Genomic DNA, 11,291 nt, shown 5'->3' with positions numbered 1-11,291 from the left:
CCTTGACCTAAACAAATAAGTCGTATCAATTACTGGTTACTGATCATATACATAGTATTGTATATGTATATTTTTTTCGCTTAGAGCTAAAGACAGAATTACGAGAATTATAATCCAAAGTTATGCAATATTCGCTGAAAATAAGCACATCAGTTATGTTTTCGCATTAACAAAAGACTGCGGTTTAATCTGCTAAGTTTCCGCGGATAGTTAAGAAATCCGCAAACCGCGGATATTTCGAATACTATAAATAGAGAGCATGACCTCTCATTTATAGGTTGTTGATTCTTTGTCATTTTGCCCGAGCCTTTGTGATTTCCACTTGTGATCTTTCCCAAGGGATTTTTACATCGCGCTAAGGTGAATCATGCTAATTGATAATCAAGACCGGGTCAGGGTGGTTGATCACTTGATTGCTAAAGTGAAAGACGATCATCGGGGCTCAAAATAATCATCAAACATCCCATCCTCCATCTTATTATTGCACTCGATCCTTAATTAAGTAATAACTTGATTTAGGATTGATCAATTAGCGCCATCCGTGGGACACGCTTTACAATTTGAACTCGAAATTTTTTATTTTGTGCTATCAAACAATTTATTTGTCGGTTTAATTTCAATCGCGTTTTTGTTGTAATGATTTGCAGGTGCTTTTTGATGGCGTAATCAGTTGATCTGCTTGATTGTCATGATGACAAATGCAAAGCAAACAGGTGTGTCTGCGAATGCTGATGCACTGCCTAGCGATTCGCAGAATGTCATACCATTTCCAATGCAAGCAAATGCTAATGTAAACGCGGGTAAATCGGTTCAAGAACCGACTGCTAAAACATCTGCTGCAAACAATACTAGTGAATCGCAGCCAGAAGTTGCTGCAGAAAAAATGATCGCGCGCAGAACATTGCTGCAAAATCGCGATGAAACAATCGCTGAAGGGAAACGAATAAAGGTTTTGGCTGGAAAATCTAGCTTGCGAACTGACAAAATTGTTGGCACTGCCATTGAACGGGCTAAGAAAGATGCTAAATATGGTCGTGAGTCTCGCATACCGCGAACTTACCTATGGCCATTGAATGATTCGGGATCACAGGTGGATCGCTTAGTTATTGAGCTAAATGATAGTGACAGTGATAATGCAGGAGACCGCGTTGTTTTAAACTCTGCATATAACTCAAAAATGGCTAAGGTACCAAGAGAAGAAAGCAAATTTTCTGATAATTCGGATAGCGTGGATGAGTTTGTCAAAGTTCCACATGTTAAGCGAAAACGACCACCAACACCTTTCCCTCGTTATGGGGAAGAAGTTGAAGCATCTGATGCTGTTCGCAGAGAAAACGCTCAAAATTTTTTGGCGGATGCTTTCAAAAGCATTGCGCCAAAGTCAATGCAACATAAGTTTGAACAGCCAAATTTCTTGCAAGATATGATAGCCAAGTTTTGTGCGGAGAATGCAGATACTCGCACAAAAAAGTCAACCGAAATCACTACTGTTGCGGACAAGTTTGTCCAGCATATTTCTGATTATCCAATTGTTTCTCCGCCAATTGTGCCAGCAACATTGGGGGTTTACTCAGGTTTAACCGATCCTTTAGATTTTCTGCAACGCTTTGAAGGGGTGGTGAGCACCTATAACTGGGATGAGCCAATTACTTGTAGAGTTTTCCCTATGGTTTTGCAAGGGTCAGCAAGGGAGTGGTTTCATAGCCTACAATTACCAAAGCTTGTAGATGTTGTTTGTATCACGAGCCCCCAATTACCAAAGCTTACCTGAATCTTACCTCTGCATAATAGTGTTAGAACCTACACTATATACCGAAAATACGTTTCATCCATCTGGATGAGGGTTCGTCAAACCCGTATGGCCACACAACATAAATTCTTGCTTACACCCTACAAGTGTAACTAATGATAATTGGACTTGAGCATTTTTGTTCTAACTCGTATGTATCTTTGCTTTCGTATTTGTGTTCAGAGTATAAAAGTATAAACCGTATATGTTTCTCATCCCATATTTTAAAAGTATAAATGTCGTTGAAAAGATGGGACTATGATCTCACCGTAGTTGCATGCCAAAGTACTTGAAATTAAACGTTGTGCAAATGAAAGTTGCTTAGCCTTGACCTAAACAAATAAGTCGTATCAATTACCGGTTACGACACAAGGTCGGTCGAAATGTGTTCAATTAGTCCTATGGCTCGTTACGACTCGATTAATATAGCATATGAATCAAGTTGTCAAGTTTCATGCGAGAATCAAGTATAAAAGCATGTTAGAACGATTGCATAAGTATTTGGTTAAGTTTGACTAAAAGTCAAACTTGGTCAAAGTCAACGGGGTGGGGTCGGGGATCCGAAAATTTTTCTTCAATTAGTAATCATATATGAACATGTTGGCCAGGTTTCATGTTAACCGGAGGTTTGTAGCATAGTTAGAATTAAACGGTAAACGACCAAGCAAAACAGAATTCTGCAGTTCATTTGGACGACGTCCAGATTGGCTGGACGGCGTCCAGCAATGAAGGCCTGGACGGCGTCCAAAGTTTGGGATGGCGTCCAAACACCTGGGCAGTTGCAGTTTGCTGAAATTTCACAAGTCTCGAACCAAAACTCAAACAAACACAAATTGTGAACCGAAAATACTTAAAACATGTATATTATATCGTTGAAAAGGTATTTTGACAAGGAATACAACTAAACACTTACAAATAACATTGCAAAGCCTTTAATGCGTCAAAAGTTCGTTTTAAGATCTATCAAACCCTAACCAAGAATCACAAAATCAATAATCATGTTAATGTAAGGTTTTTATGTCATCCAACATACCAAAACGAAGCTAACGATGCTAGTAACACTTTTAATACATGAACCTTAACATTTAAACAACATTTAATCATCCAAAACTCAAGATTAAACTAACCCATTTTTCATATTCAAGCTAGTTACTTAAAACAATAAATCGAGCAAACCAAACACATATTCATGTTAGACTTGAGCCATAGACACTAACTAACACCATTTCAAGTCTATAAAACGAATTAGAGAAATTTAGAGTTTTTAGAAACTTTACCCCAAATAGTGAAATTGGTACCAAATTGAAAAGGATGAAGAGAGGATCACGAATATATAATTTGTTTTGATGTTTGCTTGCTTGAATTGAAATAGATGATGAATCTTTGAAGATGTTAAAAATGGGTTCTTGGTAACTAGAGAGAAAGAGATGGGGAGGAGGTGAAGTGGAAGTGAATGAATGGATGAGATGGTGGGTTGACTAGTTGACATAGTCAACTAGTTTGCCCAGACAACTTTGGTCCCTCGAGTTTAAAACGGGCGCGTAAATTAACCAAACGAATTAATTTAAATACGCGAGAATAAACGGAATGTTATAATCCAATAACGGGAAATATTAAGAACGTTAGTTAATGAAAGGTACGAATTTAGATAACGAAAGACATTATCTAAAAAAAAAAAAAAAAAGACGGTCGTTAAAATGAATTAATGGAAAAATGCGGGATGTTACAGTGTCATTGGTACATCCATAAATAATCCATATTTTGCTATTTATAGTTCATAATATCCATTATAAACATTGTAATATTCTTAATGAGGCTCAAGTGATCAAACGATAGACTTTCTAAATTCCGACCGTTATCTCCAAAAAACCTCTTATTCGCTCAAGTGATCAAACAATAACAATCGTTAGTAACCCTTCATTCTATAGCTTAAATATCCCCTGACCCCTAAACTTAAACGACAAATTCACCCCCTTCATAATGCAACATTTCAAACCTACCCAAACCCACATTAACACTATGTCTTTTACAGCTCTGTGAGTAAAATAACTTTAATCGGTCAAAATCAGGTATTCTACAATCTTTGCTTGACACTGATCTACAGGAGTAGCACTTTCAATAACATCTTGACAATGATCAACAACATGATTAATGAACAAATACAGACATACGGATTAAATGATATTTATTTCATATCATTTCAATATTATAAATAAAATAATATTATGATCATATGAGGTACAAACATAGAACCACATGTATCAATGGGAAATTATATACAAATTTATAGTAAATATCATAGAAAACCATATATATATATATATATATATATATATATATATATATATATATATATATATATATGGTAACAACAATTGTGCTGTTACTCATATTCACTTTTCCCATATAGGGAAAAGTGAATATGAGTAAAAGCACAATATAACCTTATATAAAAAACCCTTAATACTACGTCGTTTGGATGTGAAATTCTGAAACCCGGATAACTGCCTCCTAATATCACGTACACTTGATACTCCATTATTCTACCTAATTTCTCTTTCATCCATGAAATCCGTCAATTACTTCGAATATATTCTTCTTCTTCTTCCAATTGGAATAAATATCCATCACATTACTTTGATTACAAATAGTAATATTCAACCCCAAAACTTCATCGATCAGGTTCGTTCAATTGCTTCCGTAGTTCCATGGTCATCACCAACTCAATACCAGGTAAACTCGGTTAGCTTATTTTGTTCAATACCAGGTTCGTTCAATTGCTTCCATAATGAATTATTGTTTAATTAGTGATTGAATATCATATCATGTTTCTTTTTATAAAATCAATAATTATTATTATTTGCTTTAGTTTGATAGTAAGTTTCAAGGAAATTGAATTACCTTGATTTAACGAGATCTATATGGTCTGTGCTACCTAATTATTAGTACCATTCTTTCACTACCAAATATTTGTGTTACATATTCCAATTTTTTTTCATGTATTGTTACAGAACATGCATAGTAATAGTAGTTCAGAATATCAAATTCATGAAGAAGACAATGTAGACGTTCATGGTGGATATGAGATAGAAACACATCATATTGACGATATAACGGAAACTATAGACTCTGTCACTAATGGTTCTGAATTTGAAAATGGGAAACAAAACGATGAAAACATGGATCTTGAGAGTGTGAAAGATGATAGAGACATAGATGAATCTGTTATAGGAATGGTTTTTGATAGCCCTGATGACGCATACACATTTTATAATCGTTTTGCTTTTATGCATGGTTTTGGAATACGTAAACAGTCCACCTTTAGAAATAAGACAACAAATGAGCCGTATCGAAAAATATATGTGTGCAACAAAGAAGGATTTAAGGATATTTCAAATGATGCTGTTACAAAACGTCGTAGGGAATCAAGGACTGGTTGTACAGCAATGATTCGGATATCAAAAAATAAAGTTGGAAAGTGGGTTGTGGAACTTTTTACCAATATACATAATCATGAGCTAAGCACTCCGAGCAAGGTGATGAAACACCGTTCTCATGGAAAGACTCACCGCGCAATGGCTAGTAAATCTCTTATGTTGGATCTTAGCAAAAATGGTTTGAGACCTTGTCAAATTAAAAAAGTGGTAAATTCCATGAAAGATGTAGACGCACCTGATGTTACTTCAAAGCAATGTGCTGATATATTGGCTGAAGAGTGAAGAAAATATAGAGGTAAAGAGTTTTATGGCGTGATAAAATATTTCCAAGAGAAAGCCTCTATAGATAGTAAACATTATTGGGTTGTAGATTTATTTGATGATGGGTCTCCAAGAAATATTTTTTGGGCTGATGGGAGGTCACGAGATGCATATGTAAATTTTGGGGACGTTGTCGTGTTTGATGTGACGTATATGACAAACAGATTTAGAATGCCATTTTCTCCATTCGTTGGCGTCAATCATCACGGCCAGTCTATACTATTTGGAGGAGCGTTACTAGAGAATGAAAAGGAAGAAACATTTGTTTGGCTATTTCAAGAATTCTTAAAGTGCATGTTTAACATGTATCCAACTGCAATAATTATTGATCAAGATAAAGCGATTCGCAATGCCATAAAAAAAGTTTTTCCAAATGTCCGCCATCGATATTGTGCCTGGCACATTAATAACCATGAATTGGAACAACTTCGGCCTCTTAAAGCACGTTATAGTGATTTTCAAGAGATGTACAAACAGTGGGTTAAGAGTCAAACAACAGATGAATTCGAAACTCGATGGAAAGTTATACGAGAAAAGTACAACCTTGAAAGTCACTACTGGTTAAATGATATGTATGACCAACGTACCCTTTGGGCTAAAGTCTATTTAAAAGATTGTTTTTTTGCTGGGATGACAACAAGTGGAAGAAGTGAGAGTATTCATTCCTTCTTTGATGGATATGTTACTTCCAATACTATGTTGAATGAATTTGTAGCTCAATATGATAAAGCCGTGGAGTCTCGAAGAGCTGCTGAAGAAGATGAAGATTTTAAAACAATGAACACGAAGGCAGTTCTTTCTTCTGTTAATCCAATAGAAAAGAAAGCAGGTACACGTTATACAAGCAAGATCTTTGATGTTTTTAAAAAAGAATGGATACAAGCGACTAACAATTTAACTCACGAGACTTTAAGTAAGTGTTCGGGAGAGATCCAATATAAAGTTGGTCAAGTTGATATTGAAAAAATATATTGGAGAACTGTGTCCATTCGATTTACAGATAAGTTAGATGTCAAATGTTCTTGTGCCAAGTTTGAAACATATGGAATTTTATGTAAACATATTCTGTATGTTTTGAAGAAGAAGCACATTGAAACTCTTCCTGATCACTATATCTTGCCAAGGTGGACACTTGATGCTAGGTACAGAGTGGATAATTATAACAATAGACTTGCAGATGGTGAAACTAGAGTTAGCGCCTTAAGTTTGTGGTGTGTTCAATCGAAATATATGAAAGCGATTGAACAAGCGAAAGAGTCACCCTCTATCATGAAGAAACTAGATACCCTTTTGGAGAAGTTTTTAGAAGAAAATATTATTCACAAAAGTTCTCCACAAAATGACAATCCATCAAGAGATTCCAATGCAGGTTGTTCCCAAGTAAACATGGTAAACATGATGCCTCAAATAGCAGTCCGGGATCCTCCAGCACCTGTTAAAACTAAGGGTCGTCCAAAGAGCGCAAATCGAATCAAATCTTCTCTTGAAGCACCGAAAAAAAGAACATGTTCTTGGTGCAAAGGTTTGGGTCACTATGTTACTGGGTGTCCAATAAAAAAGGTAACAGTCAAGGTTTATTTAGTTTTCTTCATCCGTTCTTTTAATTTATAGTGATTGCTGTATTTGATATATAAAAGCATTTTTTGTATCAGGGTATAGATTCTGCAATCAATAAATGATTTTGAGTTGCTGGTGCATCCTGACCAGAAGGCATGCTGACATGACATGAAGGCATGATGTTCATAGTGAAATGTAGACTTTGGTTAGGTTTTGATAGGTTGATAATTCAAGTGTCTAGCTTATGTAAACTTCAACTAGTTGAGTGTTTAGCTCAAGTGAAGTTTGATTCTTTTTTTATTAACTTAAGTGAACTTTGATTCATTTTTGATTATTAAAAGTTCGAATTTTTATCAACTTAAAATCTTTGGTGGTTGCTGCATTTGTACATAAAAAGTTATACATTAGCTGTACATTTTTAGTTTATGTACATATGTAGTGCCGTTTGTAAATAGAGAGTATACATTACATCTTTAGTGGATGTACATATGTAGTGCGTGTGCGTTTGTAAATAGAAAGTATACATTGGGTGTTAAAACTAAAAGTAGTGTTATAATTCAGTAGGCTTATAACTACCTTTAGTGGTTTGATTCTTGATGTTATAATTCAGTAGGCTTATAACTACCTTTAGTGGTTTGATTCTTGATGTTATAATTCAGTAGGCTTATAACTACCTTTAGTGATTTGATTCTTGATTTAGAATACTAATAATGAAGTGTAAGAACAAAGATGATAATGGAGAGAAAGAAAGAAACACTTTGTAAGTGTGAGAAATGGTGCAAGTTTAATGCTTGCATTCATGAGTATTTATAGCCTAAAATCTCAATATAAAAATACATACTTTGTGTACCAAAATTGACTATATGTATACACCAAAATTGACTATCCATATCTATATTATTATTATTATTATAACACTCCCCCTTGGATAGCAATTTTATTTTGTTGAAGATCAACTATAAATTACTGCCTCGTTAAAAACCTTGCTAAAGAAAACCCAGTGGGAAAAAACTTTAGCTAAGGGAAAAAGAGTGCAGCATGGAGTTGACTCCCCCTCAAGTAGACATCGCTTCAGCTGTTACATCTTTTGAACATGTCTCATGCCAATGTTATGAACGTGTGTTCTGAAAATAGCAGTTGGAAGTGCTTTCGTGAAAAGATCAGCAGAGTTTTTGCTAGATTGCACATATCTCATTTCAATCTGGTTGTCCTTAATGAGATTTTGAGTGTATGAGAAGAATCTAGGTGGTATGTGTTTTGTTCGGTCACTTTTGATATACCCTTCTTTCATCTGTGCTATGCAAGCTGCATTATCTTCATAGATAGTTGTTGGACTTTTATCGCGTTCTAGTCCACAAGAATCAGTAATGAGTTGTGTCATTGATCTCAACCAAAAACATTCTCGAGTAGCTTCATGTAATGCAATCACTTCGGCATGATTTGACGATGTAGCAACAAGTGTTTGTTTTTGAGAACGCCATGATATTGCAGTACCTCCATTTAGGAATACATATCCAGTTTGAGATTTAGCTTTATGTGGATCAGATAAATAACCTGCATCTGCATAACCAACCAAATCTTGTTTTGATTCGTTAGAATAAAATAATCCTAAATCAGTAGTTCCTCGAAGGTATCGAAATATGTGTTTGATCCCATTCCAGTGTCTTTTGGTAGGAGCAGAGCTGAACCTTGCCAACAAATTAACTGCAAAAGAAATGTCAGGTCTTGTACAATTTGTAAGATACATAAGAGCTCCAATTGCACTAAGATATGGTACTTCTGGTCCAAGAATGTCTTCTTGATCTTCACATGGACGAAATGGATCAGCTTCAACATTGAGTGATCTAACAACCATAGGAGTACTTAATGGTTTTGCCTTGTCCATATTGAAACGTTTCAAAATCTTTTCAGTATATGTTGTTTGATGTACAAGTAAACCATTAGGCATATGCTCAATTTGTAAACCAAGGCAATACTTGGTTTTTCCGAGATCTTTCATTTCAAATTCTTTCTTTAGAAGTTGAATGGCTTCATGGATCTCTTTATTTGTACCTATGATGTTAAGATCATCAACATAAACAGCTATGATCACATATCCGGATGTTGTTTTCTTAATGAAAACACAAGGGCAAGTAAGATTATTTGTATACCCTTTGCTTATCAAGTAATCACTTAATCGGTTATACCACATACGTCCCGATTGTTTTAACCCATATAAAGATCTTTGTAATTTAATCGAATACATTTCTTTGGGTTTTGCATTTGATGCTTCTGGTACCTTAAATCCTTCAGGTATCTTCATATATATATCACTATCAAGTGATCCATATAGATAAGCAGTCACAACATCCATGAGATGCATTTCTAAATTTTTAGAAACTGCCAGACTGATTAAGTACCTAAAAGTAATTGCATCCATAACAGGAGAATAAGTTTCTTCATAATCAATTCCCGGTCTTTGAGAAAAACCTTGAGCTACAAGTCTAGCTTTATACCTTGTAACTTCATTTTTCTCATTTCTTTTTCGGACAAAAATCCATCTGTATCCTACAGGTTTCACATCTTTAGGAGTGAGAATGATGGATCCGAAAACTTTTCTTTTATTGAGTGATTCTAATTCAGCTCGTATTGCTTCTTTCCATTGAGCCCAATCATGTCTATTTTGACATTCAACCATAGATGTTGGTTCTGGATCATCATCATTATTCATGATGTCATATGCAACATTAAATGAAAATTTCTCATCAAGATTTTTCATTTCATTTCGGTTCCATAATATTTTTGAATATGCATAATTGATTGCAATTTCTGTATTGACATCATCAATCTCCTCTGCAGTAGGAGTACTGATTTGTGGTTCTTCTTGAACACTTTCTTTTACTTCATTATCAGCTGATTTTCTTTTTCGAGGATTTTTATCCTTTGAACCGATTGGTCTTCCACGTTTCTGACGTGGCAAAGATTCATGAGTGACGTTATTGCCAGCTTTTGGAATTTCAATTCGAGCTGGAGTATTTACTGCTGGTATATATGATTTTGTCACCGTTTTTGTATCTGTAAATGCATCAGGCAATTGATTTGCAAGTTCTTGTATATGCATTATCTTTTGAACTTCTGTCTCGCATTCTTTTGTGCGAGGATCAAGATACTTTAATTGAGGTTCACACCATGAAACATCATTTTCTTTATTTTTCATTTCTCCCCCTAATCTAGGGAACAATGTTTCATTAAAATGACAATCAGCAAAACGTGCTGTAAAAACGTCACCTGTCATAGGTTCAATATACCTTAATATTGAAGATGTTTCATATCCAACATATATTCCCAACCTCCTTTGAGGACCCATTTTTGTACGTTGTGGTGTCGCAATTGGAACATACACTGCACAACCAAATGTTCTAAGATGGGAAATATTTGGCTCTTGACCAAAAGCAAGTTGTAGGGGGGAATATTTATGACTTGCACTTGGTCTGATGCGAATCAATGCAGCAGCATGTAAAATTGCATGACCCCATATAGATACAGGGAGTTTTGTTCTCATTATCAATGGTCTAGCGATTAACTGTAAACGTTTAATCAATGACTCGGCTAAACCATTTTGTGTATGCACATGAGCAACAGAATGTTCAACAACAATTCCTATAGACATGCAATAGTCATTAAATGCTTGAGATGTAAATTCACCAGCATTATCAAGTCTCACCCTTTTAATGGTGTAATCAGGAAAATGAGCTCTCAATTTAATAATTTGGGCAAGAAATTTTGCAAATGCCACATTACGGCTTGATAACAGACAAACATGAGACCATCTGCTAGATGCGTCTATTAGAACCATGAAATATCTAAATGGTCCACATGGTGGATGAATTGGTCCACATATATCACCTTGAATTCTTTCAAGAAACATTGGTGATTCTTTCTCAACCTTAAGTGGTGAGGGTCTAGTTATCAATTTTCCAAGAGAGCAAGATGTACATGGAACCATTGTATCATGATGGATTTTTCTATCCTTTAGTGGATGTCCATGAGTACATTCAATAATCCTTTTCATCATTGTTGATCCTGGATGGCCTAATCTGTTATGCCATAAACTGAATACACCAGGATCAATATATTTTTCGTTAACTACCATATGTATTTCTGGTACATTTATATGTGTATAATGTAATCCAGAACTAAGTCTTGGC

At 35.1% G+C, this 11,291-nt stretch overlaps 1 pseudogene; it reads left to right on the top strand.

Moving 5' to 3' along the window:
- The first annotated feature begins 691 nt into the window (after window positions 1-691).
- LOC139896251 (protein FAR1-RELATED SEQUENCE 5-like) lies at window positions 692-7,226 on the top strand (annotated as a pseudogene).
- Window positions 7,227-11,291: the final 4,065 nt, after the last annotated feature.

This window comes from Rutidosis leptorrhynchoides, chromosome 1 (assembly GCF_046630445.1).
Source record: "Rutidosis leptorrhynchoides isolate AG116_Rl617_1_P2 chromosome 1, CSIRO_AGI_Rlap_v1, whole genome shotgun sequence".
NCBI classification, from domain to species: Eukaryota; Viridiplantae; Streptophyta; class Magnoliopsida; order Asterales; family Asteraceae; genus Rutidosis; species Rutidosis leptorrhynchoides.
This window is presented reverse-complemented; position numbering and strand designations above follow the sequence as displayed.